Genomic DNA, 20,942 nt, shown 5'->3' on the forward strand with positions numbered 1-20,942 from the left:
GAACTCTTATCGTAACGCCAGGTTCCCAGAGGTCCGGAGAGTTAGCTCCAATTACTCAAGAACAACTCCAATATTCAATAATAAATAAACTGAAACTCTACAAAACACTTAACTTATTTGTCTGATCCAAAAATCTGTGTCCCTCCACAAAAATACTAAACAAAAACCTTAATAAAATAAATAACATCTCCACAAAAACTCAAATTATTCATAACTTGATGTACGAAAATAACCGCTAGAGATAAAACTACTAAATATGATCCTCCAAAATACTTGTACCCTTAGCACTCATTCATCTATGATCATCAGACTTTTCCAATACTTCATATTCTTATTCTTTAGTTGAATCATAAAAATATCTTAAAAATGTTATGGAGAAAATGAGTGAGTTATCAACAACTCAGTAAGCAAAAAACATATACTAGCGTGTAAACATAAGCATTTACAGAGTTTAGAATGCAGAACAAAATACTTTCTTTCAGAATGCAGAATCAGAATATTTTTTTTCAAAATGCAGAGTCAGAACATGTTATAAAAAATATCAGAGTGAAAGTTTGAAAATATTCATAATTAAAATCCCTTTGGCATAGTATAAACTGAAACATCACATCTTATCTTATCATATCAGAACAAATATCATGTTTAACCCTCGTGGTAGGGGTGTGCAAACCCCAGTGGCCAACTGAGTAGAAACAGAATGTGAATCTTCCCCTTATTATTCTTGGAGCCTCGAGTGTGCACACAGGAAAGACCATGCAGAAAACCACTTTGCTTCGAAAGTAGGTGCACCGAAAACATAAAAGTTGGTACCAACCCAAACAGAGGCCACATTTTTACACCCGTGGTAAGGTCATAACGGAACAGAAATAGAATGTTATGCCAGAGGTTTTCAAAAATCACATCATATCGTATCAAGTACAAAACATCTTCAGAAGAGAACAAAATCATATCACAAAAACTTTATATATGCACCAAATTTCATATTCGCTCTCTTTTGCATAGTTCAAAAACAAAATGCCAAAATAGCTCATGTCTACACCTGTCATGCTAGAAAATATTTTATTCTTCAACATAATCTCATGAGTAATGCAGAATGAATAACTGAAGTAGTTCAAATTTCTTTTCATAACCAAACGTGCATATTTTTCAAAAAATCAACTTCAGCTTGTTTTATTTTTATGCAAAGTCTAACATGGTCTGGAGGCTTATTCAGACCATGTTCCAATTTGGATCAACCCCTCTTACCTGATATGCTAAGAAGTTCAGGTAAGAGGGGTCCCCAAGTGTTGATCCAAATTGGAACATGGTCTGAATAAGCCTCCAGACCATGTGTAACAGAGGCGTTGGGGAACAGACACCACCAATGGCTATTCGCTAGTGCACTGTCCAACCTCTCAACAGTACCATGATTCCCTCCCCTCCTATTGCTCCATGTAAATTTGTTGCCCCTGAAGCTCAAATCCCTTCAGGCACAGTCGTTCACCACATTCCTAAACAAATACGGTAGTTATGTACTACAAAATCACTCAAAAAATATAAATAAATAAATATCCTCCTCGATGCCTAAAGCCTCAATGTAATCCTTCTAAATAGTATCTTGTCCCGCAACATCCTCATAATCATTCTCACCTAGGTTAGGAAAAACACAAGAATACAAAAAGGAGTTGAATACTCAGTAAAAAATACATCATGCAGTAAACATAATAACAATCTAGGTTTTTAGTCAAACATTAATATTCTAGAGTAGCATCAACCTTATAGCATATGTAACATTAACCTCAAATCATAAAAGACAAACATTCATTACTTTACCTCAGATCCTTAATGGTCGTTACACACTTTACCCCCATGTGTTCGGGTTAGCGACTGTTGTAGTTGTGGCTCTTCTTCTGGCTAGTGCATAAGAACCTAGCTTCCTCAATAATGGGTCGACGACACTAGGTACATTGCCAATAATGCAAACATTCTTGCGTTGTAGTTCGCCCTTAAGCTTATGGTACCGTCTTCACATAAAATGGCATAGGAAAACATAATTATAGTCACTTACCTCAATCCTTGTGCAAGGTAAGCTAAGGCACGAGTCACAAAGTCATCAAATGGAACCTATAATAATTAATATTGAACAACAAGCATCTCATTACATTAAATAACGGATGAAACAAGCATCATATAACCCTAGTTTTAGGTTTAACCTAAGATTATCCACATAAAAATGAACTCTAGTAGATCCATCATTAATTTTTCAAATTCTAATAGCCGAAATACCTCGAGTAGGTTAAGTCCTTGATCATTCATCTAGTTTAAATTACACCCCACTCCATAAAACATGTAACTACTCCATGTTCTTAGGACATAAAATCATGTTTAACCCAAATTGCACCCAACATGGGAGATGAACACACATTTGATTACTTCCAACCAAGGACATCTTACATTATGATCAAGTACAGGACCTCACCTTGTTCTTAGGACACCTAGAATACACACACACATCTCAGAAATACCCTTGTCCGAAACACACACAAACATCATCTTTGTTACACTCACAACTAACAACAAAGCACACTATCATTATTTTAGAGTTCCCTTGGTCTTCTTACACATTGATAGTTACACAAAAATCATACACCCTTAAGATTATAGTGCCCAACCTTGCACAAAATTCACACTCAGTTTCTATGGTAGCACGACATTCACATACACCCACAAACAAGGTGACTTGATTTACCCTTCCTAGGGATGCTACGCTATGCTAAAACATATAGGAGAGAATGGAAAGTGTTTATACCTTGAGACAGAGGTCGAAACTGTCATGAGAGGAGGTTATTAAGATGGTGTGGTGTCCCCACCCCTGGCTATAATGGTTTGGTGAGGAACCGTAGTGCATGGGATGTATGTTGAATGGGCTAAATCCCTTAACATAATGCCGAAACGTGTATGCTCATATGCTAAGCACGCATGTGTACAAAGTCGCACCTGAAATAAATAAAGTATAAGTCAGAAACTAATAATATTAGTACCAGAGGTTTGGCCATAACTCCCATCAATAGTAACAATATCCATAAGTCATTATCACTTCATCAATAAGGTAATTACAGGCCAATATTTGTTCATCGCTCAATTATAATATACATCCTAAATTTATAAAAGATTACAAAATTAATGGAGACGGGCCCTCGTGGCTTCTCCTCGAGTTGCACTAGTCCTTCCTCCACCAAGTAACCCTCCTGAGCTATATCTACATCCAAGTCTACGGTTTCGAGGGGCAAAATTGTAGTGCGAATACCATAGTGAGATTTCAATGAAATCTCAAAAGTTAAAACCCATAACATCACTAACAATGTAAGACAATGGCGATGAATATGAATGCATAAGTTTTATGTAAATAAAAGCTGAAACTACATATATCATAAGTATATTATGAAATCAATCCTCCAAGTAAAACGTCACAGCCATGAACCATCAAAACCTTACCAAGCACTTAGTGCCCAAATACACAGTAAACATCTCATAGCATATCATATCATTACCCAAACCCCATGTCCAAATTAACATGTGGAATCTCTCCACCACATCAACACTAAAACTTTTCACAACCAGAGTTAACACATGTAATCTTTCCACCAAATCAACCTGTTGAATCGCTCCACCAAATCAACACAGGAAATCTCTCCACCCGAGTCAACACGTGGAATCACTCTACCACTCACACCCATTTTGGTTTATTAACGCATGTTACTACGACACCCCTTTATCTGGCCGCACACATACCTACGGTGTGGTGAATGGTTCTCTTCACCACATTGTGGGTAATGACTACGTGAATGACTTCTTAACAAGCAATGCACAGTTCCACATTCGGCGCGTTCGTGGCCAAGCATTCTCTAGCCTTCATCAGCAGAGAGGCAACAACGTTGATTCAAGAGCATTACCATCTCGCCTAATCCCTTTGTCGCTTGGTGACAACCCAGGGGATATTACTTAATTCTTAAGCACTCTAAGCAATTAGAGAAGCTCTATTGAGATAATGCCTCATCCCGACTTGGGGTTCGTGACACATATATGCACCCAAAACTCCTTTTCAAACTGATACTTTATGTACTTTGAAATCATATCATCAAAGTAATCCTTAATCATAATGAGAAAGCATGCACTTTATTAGAGAAAGAGATTGAGAAGTAGAAGATGAATAACTTGAACATACCCATAGACATTTACCCCATATTAATGGTGTCGTCGTAGGAGTGAACCTACATGAATAGTGAATTAATACTAAGCTTTGCGCTAAAGTTGTTGGCCTCTTTGTTGATGAAGACCTTGAGCTTAGCTTCCTCCTTGAGTTCCCAAGCAGAATGAATAGAGAAAGAGAGTGTATCAAAATACTTAGAAATCTCGGAAGTGTGATGAAGACTGACAACAAAATATCTCTTATATGTACCATGGTGTCAGTCAGGGTTTCAACAATTCTTGTCTCTGATTGGTCAAAGGGAAAATCGTGAATCTTGGTTGTCCACACATATGCTGGATCGAAGAATCGTAGAGACCAAGTAAATTGATGGAAGAAGTCTAGCACGTCCCTGCAGCTTGCCTAAAAATAGGCAAGGAGTCTACCTCTTATGAAAATTGCTAATGTGCCGTTAAGCGTTACTTGTGTGTTTGGACGAATGGTTTGCAGGTTCGTATTCCTTTTTTTCCGTGCGTGATCATATTGAGACATCATCATTAGGGTACAAACCCTGAAAATCTGCCTGCTAATTTCTTAGCACTATTGTGCTATCATTAGGCTTTTCCAGTTTCGTACTGTGTTTTCTGTTACTCGCCCTGAACTACTTTTGCGTTACGCATTGCTAGCCTTATGTATCGTCACCACACCTTTTGCTCGCCCTATATAGAATGCGTATTTCCTTGGTTGCCTTGTTCATTGCTCGCCCAAGGTGACGTTCAACTTGCTCACTTATGCTTCTCATCCCAAGCCTTTACTCGCCACAACATGTTGCTCACCCTATAATGCTTTTGGCTGCACTTTATCCACCTGACTGCCTTTTTCCTAGTTGTGTTTGCCCGCTTATGCGGAGTTCCTTCTTTCGAATCGGCACCGTCCTCATAGGTGGTGGACAACAATGCAAGGGATCCTCTCTTTCAATCTATCAAAACAGAGCACATACTCTATGTTAAACCTACTCTTGAATGCAGATGCAGTTTGGTTGAAGGCGGGGAGGGAGTTAAGCTCACTTGGGGGCTGAACAATTTACAAATGGCATTTAGTGGTGGTGGAAATAGATGATGGCTCAAAGGCAGTTGTGCCTATTTACTCGTGTTATGTGAGTGCATGGTGTAACGGCACGAGGGCCTATCAGAGGCTTTAGGCGGTGCACAAAGGAGGCGTGGTGGAGCTGGAAGGCATGGTGGTGAAGTCTTAGGGGCTATAGTTGCTCTGAAAACCATAGGGTGAATGAATGGTGCGTACATGCATGAGGTTCATCTACATTGGCTTATGCATCTCAAAATGTTTACATAGCTATGAATATTGCTTTGCATTATTCACTCTCCAAACATTATTTTTAATGTTTTTTCTCTCTCCTACCCATTAAAATTAACTTTGTAGAATTTGTATTAAGATGATTTTGATATATAAAATTTGTATTAAGTTGATGATACAAAATGTTTTTTAGTACATATTAATATTTATTGATAAAATTGGTCATTTTGATATATGAAATTGGTAATATTTAGATATATGAAACTTTTATTTTTTGAGCACATGGTGCTAATTGTAAAATATATAAAAAATAATAATTTTAAGAAAAAAAATTAAAAATAATAATATATTATTATTATTTGGTTCAAAAATGCATAATCTAGTGTGAGAGTTTTTCTTGATATGCAAAATCAGTCGTCAAAATATGTGATTTTGAAGATGCATATAGAGAAACCAATGCTAGTGCTCACAATTGGTTTGGCCAAATCCATCTTCAAAATTTAGCTAATATCACACTTTTTTTGCATTTGCCCATTCTATTTAAATTCAATCACTACATTGGATTATTCATTCGCTTTTTATATAATAATAAAATATTATTAATTTAATAATTTTTTTATTTAATTTATTTTTATCACGTTTTGCAGCTCTACCAATTAAATGTTAATAATAATTATATTCTAATTAAATTAATATTAAAAAATTATATTTTCAAAAGTCCTTTAATGCTAATAACAAAAAAATATTTGATTAAACTCATCTAAAATTCTATCTAAATTTCTAAATTACAAACCAAATATTATTTTTGCTTGGAGTGAGAAATTAATATTTTAATGTTTGTTTGGAGTGAGAAATTAGTATTTTAAAATTTGATGAATCAATTGTAGTTCTCCATCTTTGACCAATCATTGTAGCAAAAATTTAAATTATTTTAGATTTATCCAATTCAATGTGGGATGTTTTTGACATCAATTATATAAATTTTAGCAAACCTTCTCATCTAGCCAAGCCAATGAGATCATATTTGATGTTTACTGTAGCTAGACCAAAACTATAAAAAGTGAGGTTTTTATGCTGCTCCTGTCTCTTTTTGTCACTTTGCACTTGAAGTGTTGCTGTCCCTCGTTAAAGGTCTTGCATTGAATTTGTTTTACATTAAATTATTGTTCTACTATTAATTAATTTTGTTCACCCATACTTAAAAAGAAATTCTGAGCTCATATGGTTTTGGTACTTAATTATAGTTTGTTTCTACCAATCATATGTTGATTATTAATTAACATATAAGTGGTAGAATTGTAAAATATGAAAAAAATAAATTAGAAATAAATATTATTATTAAATTACTAATATTTTATTATTATTTTAACTAATATATGGATAATTCAATGTGAGATTAGATTTTGAATAGAATAGTCAAATATAAAATCATATGATATTATGCATATTATGACTTAACATTTGCATAATCCAATGAGGATGCTATTAGGGTCCAAATCTCAACTCTTTCTATTTAATCTCAATAAAATAATTAAAACATAATAAAAGATCCAAACTCGAGCTAGGCTTCCTAAAATAATACCATAAATGAAACGATTGTAAATACCTAACTAAGTGACTAACATAAAATAATCATAAAATAAAACATAAAATAATACCAACAACCCTAATAAATAATAATACATATAATAATAAAACAATTATTTGTAAGTCATACCGTGGGCTAAATTGTAGTACTACAAGTGACAGATCAATTCAGCTCCTCCTAATTGATAGACTAACTTTTGCACTTCAGAAAAACTTTTTCAAACAATACTCAATGCAACACTTCTTCCTCCTCTTCAGCGTGTGTTTTCAATCTCATGAAGTGGTTATTTAGTTTAGATCTCTTGTCAAGATGACTCAAATCAAGTAACTTCGTGGTTCCATTAATTTTTCTCCTAGAGATTTTCGTCTACAAACAAAAGACAGCAACGAAAATGTTGTTTTCTCTGCAAGTCCCAACCTTTATCCTTTAGATCTCTTCTTTTCATCTCTTTTAGTTCACACCTTTATCCTCTTCCTTTGATGCTCTAGTTCACACCCTTGAGAGGGAAGAAAACTAAGTTTTGGTAAACTCTATTCTCGTTTCTTTCCTTTCTTAGGTATATGCTTAGCACAAAAATAGCAACCAAAAAATCTGTATATATTCTGAGAATTTTTGCTGTAGTCCGAATTTTCTTATGATGATCTTCCACTTCAATTTTTCTTATTTTTTTTGCTTATATTACTTGTTTAGTTGAGTGTATAACCGAGTGGAAGAAATGTATAAACAAGGGAAATTTGTGCAACCAATTGCTTGGAGAGGTAAGATAACTTTTCTGCTCCATTTTGCCCCAAACATTTAAGTTTTTGCTGTGATTTTAGTCCTCTCTTTTTAATCCATTTCAGCCTCAATTTTGGGTGTCAAACTCCTAAAAATAAGCTTATAATTCATGTGAGCTATGTCTCCAAACAAAGAAACAAAGTGAACAGCCAGGATTTCTCCCAAACCAGTAAGTCTCTCTTACATCATTTTTTAGTTTTGCTACTAGTCCATCTCATTCATTTTAATCATCTTTGTACGACTTCGAACTATGTTTTACTTTTCTTTTACTTACTTATTGATCTTGGTAGTAGCATAAATTAGATAATGGTTGCTGCATTTCATTCATTTTCCACCATTGAGACTATGTTAGGCACATAGAACACCCCAACCCGAGAACCTTGGACGTGTTCCTTATTATTTTTTGTTCATGTCTTCTTCTAGTTGTGTTAATTAATATTAGAACGCTTCAGGAGCATTCTCTATTAGTTAGAACCCTTTTCCTCCTTATTTCGACCATGGAAAGTGTGTACTTATAATTGTATCAAATGGTACAAAAGTTGAAGTGAAGCATAGCTGGACAACAACTACAACAGCAGAAAGTTTGACTCCCTCCTTCGACTCTTCATTTTATTTTCTCTTGCTGCCAATCCTAACTTTAAGTGATAAACCACGAAAGTTAGCAAGGGCCCGTAGGCCAAATCCGAAATATCTGGGCGCAACGTGGACGTAGGGGACGTAATGGATGCAGGAAGAAAGGGACGTGAAGAAGAACGCTTGACTGGGTCGCATGGCGCGGGGGACTGGGTCGCATGGCGCTGGGTCACATGCAGTTGCAAACGGCGAATTTTATGTAGTTAGTTCCGTTGTTTTTATTTCCGTTGTAAAGCTCTGTTTTACGTGGGCGTGCTCTGTTTACGTTGTTCTGTTTTTATGTTATTCGGTTTTACATGCAAGTTGGGTTCCAAGTAATTAGCTAGCAGTTAGCCCTCAATTCCGAAATTATTGTAAGTGGCTTACTTATTTAAGTAGCCCAGATTATTAATGAAAGGCAGGAATTATTTTGCATTCTAATTGAGGTACATTCTCACCCGAAGAGAATAAATTATATTACTACTTATTTTTGTGTTGGGACCTATCATTGGCCTCAGAGCCAGGTTCATTTTACTATGGGAACCAATAAAGAGAGAATTGAACATCTGGAGGCTAGACTCGGTGAAGTTCAAGAGGGGCTACACCGGATGGAGCTAGGCATGGCGGATCGATTGCGACACGTTGAAGAGACTCTTAACCGTCTCTCTGATGTGCTCCTTGCCAACCAAGAACCTCCAAACCATGGTAATCCAAACCGTGAAGGTCACGAGGGGGGACGAATGGTGGTATCCTCCAAAACGGCAAAACTTGAATTTCCTCGATTTTCAGGGGATGATCCGACGGAGTGGTTCAATCGTGTGAATCAATTCTTTGAGTTCCAGAATACTCCGGAAGCCCAAAGAGTTTCTTTGGCCTCTTATCACTTGGAAGGAGAGGCTAACCAATGGTGGCAATGGATCCGCAGGACACTCCAAGAAGAAGGTCGCGCTCTCTCATGGGCAAACTTTGAAAACGAACTCTGGACTCGCTTTGGGCCATCAGAGTGTGAAGATTTTGATGAAGCCCTTTCAAGAATAAGGCAGGTTGGTTCCTTGCGGGACTACCAGCGGGAATTTGAACGCTTGGGCAATCGAGTTCACGGATGGACACAAAAAGCTCTCGTAGGTACGTTTATGGGAGGCTTAAAAATGGACATCTCGGATGGTATACGGATGTTTAAGCCCCAAACACTCAAGGAAGCCATTAGTTTAGCAAGAATGAAGGATGATCAATTGGCGAGGCAAAGGAGATTTATAAGACCTGCACCAACAACACGAGCTCCCTTAGCTCTTCCACCTACTAATCGGGCAGCACCACCAGGCCCTACCGCTCCAGTGCGACGGCTTACATGGGACGAAATGCAGAAGAGACGAGCTCAAAACTTATGCTTTAATTGTAATGAACGTTTCACTGCAGGACACAAATGCCAGGGCCCACGAATACTCATGCTGGAGAATTGCGAGGATGATAGCAATCTACTGGGTGATGATGGGAACGTGGAACAGCCAACGAAAGAGACACACGAGGAACTTCCTGAACCCGAAATCACACTGCATGCGCTAGCAGGGTGGACTGCACCCAAAACCATGCGGGTAGCTGCTAAAATTGGCTCTCATAACATCATCGTATTAATCGACAATGGGTCAACCCACAACTTCATCAGTGAAAGATTGGCTAACGGGTTGCGTCTACCAGTAGCGCCAACCGAAACTTTCAACGTGCGAATAGCTAATGGCGACAAACTAAAGTGCCAAGGGCGTTTCGACCAGGTACGGGTGGACTTACAAGGCACTGTTTTTTCCTTAACTCTCTATTCCCTTCCTTTAATTGGGCTGGATTTAGTATTGGGAATCCAATGGCTGGAAATGCTAGGATCCGTGGTGTGCAATTGGAAACAGTTGACCATGGAGTTCCTTTGGGAGAACCAGACCAGACGGTTGCAAGGGGCAGATGGAGGACACATAACAGATGCATCAATGAAAGAGCTATCCAAAGAGGCTCACCAGAGCCACACGATTTTTGCCATCTGCTTACAAGTCAATACTAAGGGATCAACCGAAGAAATACATCCTGAGGTGCAGGAAATATTGCAAGAATTCTCGGAAGTATTCCAAGAGCCCTCAACTTTACCGCCAGCAAGAGACATAGACCATTTCATCACACTCAAAGAAGGAACGGAGCCGATCAATGTCAGACCATATCGGTATGCATACTATCAAAAGGAGGAAATAGAGAAGCAAGTTCAAAATATGTTAAACTCAGGCCTCATCCGACCCAGTACAAGTCCCTTCTCATCACCAGTTCTTCTAGTGAAAAAGAAGGATGGAAATTGGCGTTTTTGCACAGACTATCGTGCACTTAACGCCGCCACTATAAAGGATCGCTTCCCCATTCCCACAGTAGATGACATGTTGGACGAACTCTATGGTGCGTCGTACTTTACGAAGCTGGATTTAAGGGCCGGATACCATCAGGTACGAGTGAATCCTCCGGATATTCAAAAAACCGCTTTCCGCACTCATAATGGACATTACGAATATTTGGTTATGCCTTTCGGCCTGTGCAATGCACCTTCAACTTTTCAGGCTATCATGAACTCAATATTTCGTCCTCACCTTAGAAAATTCATACTAGTTTTCTTCGATGATATATTAGTCTATAGTCCTACTTGGGACCAGCACTTGTTGCATATTAAACAGGCGTTGATGATACTAAAGCAGCAACAATTCTTTGTCAAAGCTAGCAAATGTGCCTTCGGACAACAAGAACTGGAATACTTGGGGCATATTGTCACCAATCAGGGAGTTAAAGTCGACGATAGCAAAATTGCCGCTATGGTGGCATGGCCACGACCCTCTAACATTTCCGAGTTACGTGGTTTTTTGGGTTTGACAGGATACTACAGAAAATTTGTCAAAAATTATGGCATGATTGCACGGACCCTCACCAATCTCCTTAAGAAGGGCCAATTCGGGTGGCATGAGGAAGCAGAAGCTGCATTTGTTGCTCTAAAACAGGCCATGACAACCACGCCCATACTTGCCATGCCCAACTTCAACGATAAATTCACGATTGAAACGGATGCATCGGGCGAAGGAATTGGAGCGGTATTAACTCAGCAAGGCAGACCAGTGGCCTTCATGAGCCGGGCACTTGGAGTGGCAAAGAAGTCTTGGTCCACATACGCCAAAGAAATGCTAGCAATTGTGGAGGCAATCCGACTGTGGCGTCCCTATCTACTGGGCAGGAAGTTTTATATCCAAACAGACCAAAGAAGCCTAAAGTATTTGCTAGAGCAACGCATCACCACACCAGAGCAACAAAAATGGGTAGCCAAACTTCTGGGCTATGACTACGAGATAACATATCGCCCAGGACGTGAAAATTCTGCAGCCGATGCCCTCTCACGAAAGCAAGGAAGCCCCATCCTCCATAATATATTTTTTTCTCAAGTAGATTTATGGGAAGAGATTAAACAAGCAGCACGGGAGGACCCTTATATCCAGTCCAAGGGCCGAATCGCAACCAACCAATCCAACGAAAACTACGTGTGGCGCAATGGCCTACTGCGCTACAAGAACAAGGTGATCGTACCTGCTGATCCTACCTTACGGAACAAACTGCTTCACGAAATGCATGACACCAAGGTAGGCGGCCATTCTGGCATTCTGCGCACTTACAAAAAATTGGGGCAACAATTTTATTGGCCAGGGATGCTCAAATCAGTCCAAGAGTATATTAAATGTTGCGAGGTATGCCAGAAAATTAAAACAGAAACTTTGGCGCCGGCAGGACTCCTACAACCTCTACCTATTCCATGCCAAGTATGGGACGACATCACACTTGATTTTATTGAAGGACTACCAACATCGCAAGGCAAGGATACCATCATGGTAGTCGTTGACAGGCTCAGTAAGTCAGCCCACTTCCTCACCTTAACACATCCATTTACAGCTAAAGGTGTTGCAGAAAAATTTGTGGAAGGCGTTCTGAAGCTACACGGAATGCCCAGATCAATTGTCAGCGACCGCGATCCCATTTTTGTGAGCAACTTCTGGCAAGAATTCTTCAGAATGTCAGGCACCAAACTAAAGCTCAGCTCCGCATATCATCCGCAGACCGATGGCCAAACGGAAGTCGTCAATCGCTGCGTTGAACAATACCTCAGATGCTTTGTACACCAATGGCCACGAAAATGGAGCTTCTACTTACCTTGGGCTGAGTACTGGTATAACACCACGTATCATATATCGACGGGAATGACTCCTTTCCAAGCGCTATATGGTCGTTTGCCACCCACCATTCCATCATACAACGAAGGCTTCTCACCAGTGCACGAAGTGGATCAACAGTTACTGAACCGAGATCAATTACTGCAACAACTCAAGTCCAATCTTGCACGATCGGTTAACCGAATGAAGCAATTTGCAGATCAAAAGAGAAGAGAAGTGTCGTTCGAGGTTGATGACTTAGTACTTCTGAAACTACATCCCTATCGCCAGCAAACGATTTTTAAAAGAGTCCATCAGAAATTGGCTAGCCGTTTCTATGGCCCTTATAAGATTTTGCAAAAAATCGGATCAGTCGCCTATAAGCTTCAATTACCGGAAGGGTCACGCGTCCATCCCATCTTTCATGTCTCGCTACTCAAACGATACAACACTCAAGACGACAACACACAGTACAACACGGAATTGCCACCATTCACTGATGATGGAGTCGTTGTGTTGGAACCTCAGTCTATTTTAGATCACCGCTGGATAAAACAAGGGGCTCAATTTGTAGAAGAAAGTTTGGTTCATTGGAAAAATCTACCAGCAGAAGAGGCAACATGGGAACCTACAAAACAGCTGTCGGAGATGTTTCCAGACATGGACCTTGAGGACAAGGTTCCACGTAATGGGGGGGATATTGATAAACCACGAAAGTCAGCAAGGGCCCGTAGGCCAAATCCGAAATATCTGGGCGCAACGTGGACGTAGGGGACGTAATGGATGCAGGAAGAAAGGGACGTGAAGAAGAACGCTTGACTGGGTCGCATGGCGCTGGGTCACATGCAGTTGCAAACGGCGAATTTTACGTAGTTAGTTCTGTTGTTTTTATTTCCGTTGTAAAGCTCTGTTTTACGTGGGCGTGCTCTGTTTACGTTGCTCTGTTTACGTTGTTCTGTTTTTATGTTATTCAGTTTTACATGCAAGTTGGGTTCCAAGTAATTAGCTAGCAGTTAGCCCTCAATTCCGAAATTATTGTAAGTGGCTTACTTATTTAAGTAGCCCAGATTATTAATGAAAGGCAGGAATTATTTTGCATTCTAATTGAGGTACATTCTCACCCGAAGAGAATAAATTATATTACTACTTATTTTTGTGTTGGGACCTATCATTAAGCCTCTGTCATTGTAGCCTCATCTAAAAACCCTTGTTGAGCCCTAATCGAAGTACCAACATAAGGCACAAATCAGAAGCACAACAGAAAGATCTACACAACTCAGTGTTAGAATCTATTGTGAATTCTCTTACTGTTTGCTCAAGGTCTCCTCAGAATTTCTTCATTCTTCTTATGTACGTAAGACTCCACCATTGAATCCCCTCATATGCTCATGATTAAAGGCTTAAAGCTGTTCAGTAGCTAGATAATTGAGCCCATACAGAAGCAAAGCAGAAAATAAATTCATTCTGCAGCAGAGGAAATAATTCAGCAATAAATCAGTACATTTAATTCTCGATTCTCTTAACATTTCAACCTCTTATTTTTCCTTTTCTCTTCCTTTATTTCATCTCTTCAGCTCAACCTCAAGAGGTGAAATAAGAAGTACCAAGTGAACTCAAATTTCAACCAAAACCAGCTCTAAGCAACCAAAACCAACTCTAAGCAACTACAACTAAGGTGGATAACAGGTGACAACAAAACATTAGATTCTTCACCTCTCGGGCTCCCTCATTTTCATCTATGCTCTCTTTTGTCTTTTGGTTTCCTCATGTTTATTTCCTAATTTATCTATTTTCCTCCCTCTCCATTCATTTAGTTTATCCCTTTTGCATGGTAATAGGGTCGAATGGTAGTGGCAAGTTGGCAACTGAAAACCAATAGCTATGAAAACAACTGTAGCAATTTAGCAAAGCTTTTGTATCTCAGTTCCTCTTACCTCAAGCCTTCTAAGTCTTCATCGAACTCCTTTTCTAGCCCCCTCAGTTCATGCCAACAATTACCTCAAAAATCAGTTCCATTAGTAAGAAAATCAGAAACAACTGAAGCCTCTAGCTACATCAAGTTATGCAGCAATTCACAATTGTAGTGTTTAGCCCCTCTTGGTTCCTCTTCTGTCATGCATCATGGCTGGGTGTGTAACGCCCCGTCCCCGAGAGTCCGGAGAGTTAGCTCAAAAAACCTGATAATCAACAACGCTAGAGTACTTCCAAAATCAAGGATATATATATATATATATATATATTCCAAATTTCCAATCAACGTAAATACTTCAAATTAAATAAACCACATAGACTCATTTATCCAATTTTCAATCCAACAACCCAAATAAAATCAACTCTTCTTCATGTCTCAAATAACAACTAGAAATAATATAACATTAACATAAGTCTCCATAAACCGTCTAAATCCATTGAAGCAAACTTAAGAAAAATAAATAACCTCCAACACCAACACTAATAACACGAGATACCCAACAACAATTCACTGCTAATCTTCTCCATAAACTCTAATACTGATCCTCAGCTGAACTATCGATGTCATCTGAAATATTATGAAGATTAACGGGGTGAGTTATCAACAACTCAGCAAGCAGAAAGTATATACTAGCATGTAAACATGAGCATTTATAACATTTGATAAGCAGAACAAAACATTTATTTTTAGAATGCAGAAACAAAACTTTGTACAAAAGCATTAGAGCAAAATTTCCAGAAAAATAAACTAATTCCAAAAAGAACATCCGTTGGCATTTCCAAACTGAAACATTATAATTAAATCATCTCTTAACATCACATCGGGACAATACCATATTTAACCCCCGTGGTAGGGTTATAAACCACCATTATACCTGTGGCTTGGCCATATTCCATGTTTCACCCCCGTGGTAGGGTTATAAACCACCATTATACCCGTGGCTGGGCCATATTCCATGTTTTACCCCCGTGGTAGGGTTATAAACCACTATTATACCCGTGGTTGGGCCATATTCCATGTTTCACCCCCGTGGTAGGGTTATAAACCACCATTATATCCATGGCTGGGCCATATTCCATGTTTTACCCCCGTGATAGGGTTATAAACCACCATTATACCCGTGGCTGGGCCATAACAGAAACAGAACATATATCATCGGAATTGAATCACAATCATATACAAAATCAGAACTTCATGCCAAGGTTTTCAGATGACACATCATATCAAAACAAAATACTGAAAAGTTTCAGATCATTTCACGTGTTCGAGATAAACATAAACAAAATATTCTCATTTGTCCATAACAAAACTTCTAGATTTTCATATTCGCTCTTTTACATAGTTAAGAAACAAAGTGCACAAAACTAGCTCATGTCTACACCAGTCATGACAGAAAACACTTTCTCCTATATTGAATTTATGCATATGCAGAATAAACATCTGAGGTTGTTTTCAGATCATTTTTTTTAAAAAACAAACATGCTTATTTTTCAAGGTCAACCTCATTTTATTTCTTTTATGCAAAACTAGTATATGAACCCCGCTTACTTGACTTCTTCGTATTATCAACACCTTGAGTCGGAACTCTAGTAGTAACACTACCTAAACAAAAACATATATCCAACATTTAATAACCAATCTAGTGAGCTACTATTTATTGAGTAATAAATCAAAATGGTTCCTTCACAACTCAATAACTATTATAACAATTAAACCCGAACAACTCTCTCTTCAAACCATTCGCATTTAAAACCCAAAACAGCCACCTTTTATTAACGCCGAACCAACCATAATCACTTCCAAAACCAACAACAACAACTCCAATGATTCAAACATAATCCAAACCAAACTTCATCCCTTCAACTAAAAATTTCCAGTGTAAGCATCACTATTTTAGTCATTCAATAATTCAAGACTTGCATAAAAATATCCAAAACAACTAGCTCAAAACACCCATCAATTTACACCAAATAATCTCAATTAATAATCCAAAACAGTCTCACAAATCCATCCAAAATCATACTCCTCAACATCAAGCACCCTCCGAAGTATACACCCAATATTGTCACAGAAAACTCTAATGAAAAATGTTAGTGGTCTGCGCAAGGAAGGATTTATGAAGTTGAGTGTGTGCGTAACGGCAAGCAAAGCAGAGTGTGTGTGCGTGTGATCAAAACAGGGCAAAAACCGAAAATAGAAGAGAGACCCGCACGAGTAAAACCAGAAAAACAGGAAAATGAAAGAAGAATAAACATAGAAAGGAAGAGAGAAAAGCCGGATTGAAGGAAGAAAATAAGAGGATAAGTGGAATGTGTAACAACAAGTATAGAATTAAGATTCAGTGGGTGGAGCGGAAGTTACCGAAAATAAATTCAAGAACTCAAAGAAGGAAATCCAACCACGGCACACAGACTTTCGGTACCCACAAAAATGCTGCAAAGTGACAAAGCCCAAAGAAATAACTCACAAATTGCTGGTGAAGACAGGAAAAAGATAAACAGAGAACGAGAGAGGGGACGATGGCTCACCTTCGAAGAACCAAAATGTCGAGACCCACGGAGCCAGAAATGCCAGCCAAGGATGAACCACAAGTCTGTGTAGAACCGAAAAATAAAACCGTGGAGACGTGGGAAGCAGTTGCACGGGAAGGGAAATAATCGTGGAAAACTGCAGAGGAACCAGCGGAAGAAGAGAAACAGTGCAGAAGCAAAAAGGGAAATTAATCCCTCCCAAAACGATGCCGTTCGTCTCTCAACGTGCTCGTGGGCTGGGTTTCGTGCATCCGACCAATATCAAAGGGGTTGGGCCTAAAGCCCGGTTATTACAGGGTGAGTTTGCCCATTGCAAATTAACCTCAGTGCTTCCAATCTGGTCATGCACTTTTTTGCCAACCATCTCAAGTGATTAGGCGGGGACAAGATTCGAACCTACAGTCTTTAGGTCATGGGCCTGATGAGTCAACCAATTCCTCTACCCTGCTTCTTCCCCTTCTCTTTCTTTCACTATTCCCACCTAGGTCCCTAGCTTTGGTTGCTTGGCCGGGATATATAGAACAAGCGCTTAGTCCTCATCCTCTGTTCATCTTTTTAACTGTGAAGAATGGAGGAAATTGGCTCCCTTAAGTATAAAGTAGCAGTAGAAATGAAGCACAGGAAGTAGCAACCCATGCAAACCGAATGACAACAATCATCAGTCACAATAGAGAAACAAATTCAGCCCCCAACTTCTCGATGTGTACTTTAATCCCTGTTTCCTCTTCCCAATTTTCGGCTTCTATTATAAAATTATTAGATTCCTAAACCCTAAGAACACCCTATAAAGACATATAGTTGTGTTAGAAACCAAAAACAACAACCCAAACCAGATAGGATAGCAAGAACAACGAACAACATAAACCACCAAGTCTTCAACTTCTTATACATAGCTACTACTCCACCGCTCGATTAATCTTTCTTCATGCTACATCAACATCCTCCATCGACATGGAGCTCATGAAATCACCATAAAGTAGCAATTTCGAAGCAAAACAAGCTAAAATAGTATTTACAGCAAGCAATATCAACCTAGACGATAGCTTTTCAGCAGACCTGTTCATTCGAGTCGGGTTTTTTCGGGCTCGGGCTGGAACCCGGATAATTGGATTTCGGTTATGAGTTTAGGCCCAGAACAAATCCATAATGGAACCCGCTTAGAAAAACCTGGGTATGTCCGGTTCATGTACTGGATTTTAAACCCGATACCCGATTTTTTTTTTCTTCTTTTTTTTTTTAATGTTTTTTTGTTCATTTCTAGCAACTAAATGGACAGGAACTCAAAAGGGAAATGCATATTGTATCTAATGAATCATCAATTTTATGATTTTTTTTTACTCCCTTCTCCACATGGCTTTTTATTGGTGGTCAAGGAACATGATCATGTACTTTGGCAAATTGCTTGTTTTTTTACTAATTTTCTTTTAAGCATTACATGCATTGTAATGGAACGAAGAGACGTGGGTACAACTTGCAAAGGGATTTTTCAAATACTGTTTTGATGCATTTAAAGGATGAGGTTTTACTTTTCACGGTGTGTTAATTAAAGACTGTAATTCAAGTATATTCCCCATAAAAACCTCATTTTTTTTTTAATAATTTTAGAAGCAAAAAATAGAGTAAGTGAGATGATTATGTCCATCAATTGAAAACTGAGTTAAAATCATGTTTAACCTTATGTATTGGCAATATGTCACTACTTCTCTGTTACTTTTCAACCGCATGCATGCGATCGTGTGAATTACTATACATATATAGTACTTTTGGCCTATAATTGATCTTGGGGATGATGGGCTATGGAAGTAACAGAATTAAGTTGGGTTAGGATTATTTACTGATTGGAATTCTTGGAAATTAAAGATCAGTCCTAATGCTAATAGTTGATGATCATTTGATTGAAGATTCAAAATGTACATAAACAATGTAAAATATGGTTTTATAAACAATATAGTATTATTTTATAAACAATTTTTTTAAAAACAATTAAATAAATAGAGTTTGAATGCTGCCTCAACATGTTTTTTATGAAAAAGTATTCATAATATGTAGGCTTTGATTTGAAAATAATAAATAAATAAACCGGGTGCTACCCAGAACCCGGGTTATGGGTTTTTACAAATCGGTTTCAATCCTAGTTCCGGCCCAGGTTCTCGGGCTGGAACCCGGATGAACAATCCTACTTTTCAGCCTATTGTCTTTTGAGGGTTCCTTCTTTCACCTTTCAGTTTATATTTTTAGTGACCTAACTCCTTAAATATCACCAACACCATAAAGAGGCCCATAGCAATAATAGTATAAGCTCTTTCTAGCAAACCAAACTAAAGACTACTCAAACAAGGAGAGTGTTATGGTAGCAACAATCCAACGAGCCCATATACCTCAAGCTAAAAACTAGAAATTGCCTTTCCTCTTCCTCCTTATTTTCTATTCCAACATCATAATAAGATGTAGCCAGATAACAGTGCCAACACAGCCAATGATCCTCCACAATGAACCTCCACAACAACTGTCATACACCTTGAATCGCCTATACGACAACCACTCTATTTGGGGTACAACTTCCACAACAACTGTCATACACCTTGAATGGATACGGTGCACACTGAGTGTACTCTGTGTGCATGTGGCGTGTTATATATGTAGGGAGTACAAATGGAATGTACTCCGTGTGATGGTGAGATGCACCATATGGCGGGTACGCCATAATGGTGACATGCCGTGAAGTGTATGAAGGGAGTGTACGATGGGTATACTCTATGTGGTGGAGTAATGCACCATGTGGCGGATATGCCATAATGGTAATGTGGCATATGGGATGGGAATAGTACACGCTGTGTGTACTTTATGTGTGGCGTAAAGTGAGACAAGGAGAGTATATGTAAAATATACCCTCCTGGCGTATGGTGGAACGAGATGAGTACAAGTGGAGTGTACTCAGTGGCGTAATGCGTGTAAGAGGAGTACATGTAGAATGTACTCTATGTGGTGGACGATGCACCATATGGCGTGTATGCCATATTGGTGATGTGGTATGTATGTGGAGAGTACATGTGGAATGTACTCCATGAGATGGTGCGATGTACCATATGGCAGGTATGCCATAGTGGTGATATGGTGTGTATGGATGGAGTACATGTGAAATGTACTCCATATGATGGGTGATTCACCATATGGCAAGGACGCCATAATGGTGATGTGTCGTAGTGTGTATGAAGGGAGTATACGTGGAGTGTACTCCACGTAGCAGCGACACTCCTTGTGGCGTGTCGTAGAGATAAGGATGGTTATGTGATTTATGGGCGTGGAACATGATGGATAGTGTCGGGAACTGTGGAACAGTGTCCCAAAGTAGTTATGGCATAGCCTGTAGTCTGAAGTGACAGGTGTCACTGTGATGGACTTATGGCTAGGAGTATGCGCAAAGTAGCAGAACAAGTATAAGAGTGCGCAGTGGAAACATGACTGGGGAATGTCACGAAGTGACATGACTATTGACAGTCGTGCTTGTGATGGGTGAAGTAGTGGAATAAGTGTAAGAGTACGCAGCGGAAGCATGACTGGGCAACGTCACGAAGTGACGTGGTTATTGGAAGTCATGCTTGTGATGGGTGAAGTGTTAAAGTGTAGAAATGGCGTAATGGGAGCGTGACGAGATGTCACGATGTGACGGGAGTACGTGAGGATCCGTACTCGTGCTGAGTCAGGAGTGATGTGGTAGAATGTTAGGTAACACGACAAGGTCACGGTGTAGCACTGGAGCAATCTCGGGCTA

The sequence above is a fragment of the Juglans regia genome, chromosome 8 (assembly GCF_001411555.2).
Source record: "Juglans regia cultivar Chandler chromosome 8, Walnut 2.0, whole genome shotgun sequence".
Classification (NCBI taxonomy): Eukaryota; Viridiplantae; Streptophyta; class Magnoliopsida; order Fagales; family Juglandaceae; genus Juglans; species Juglans regia.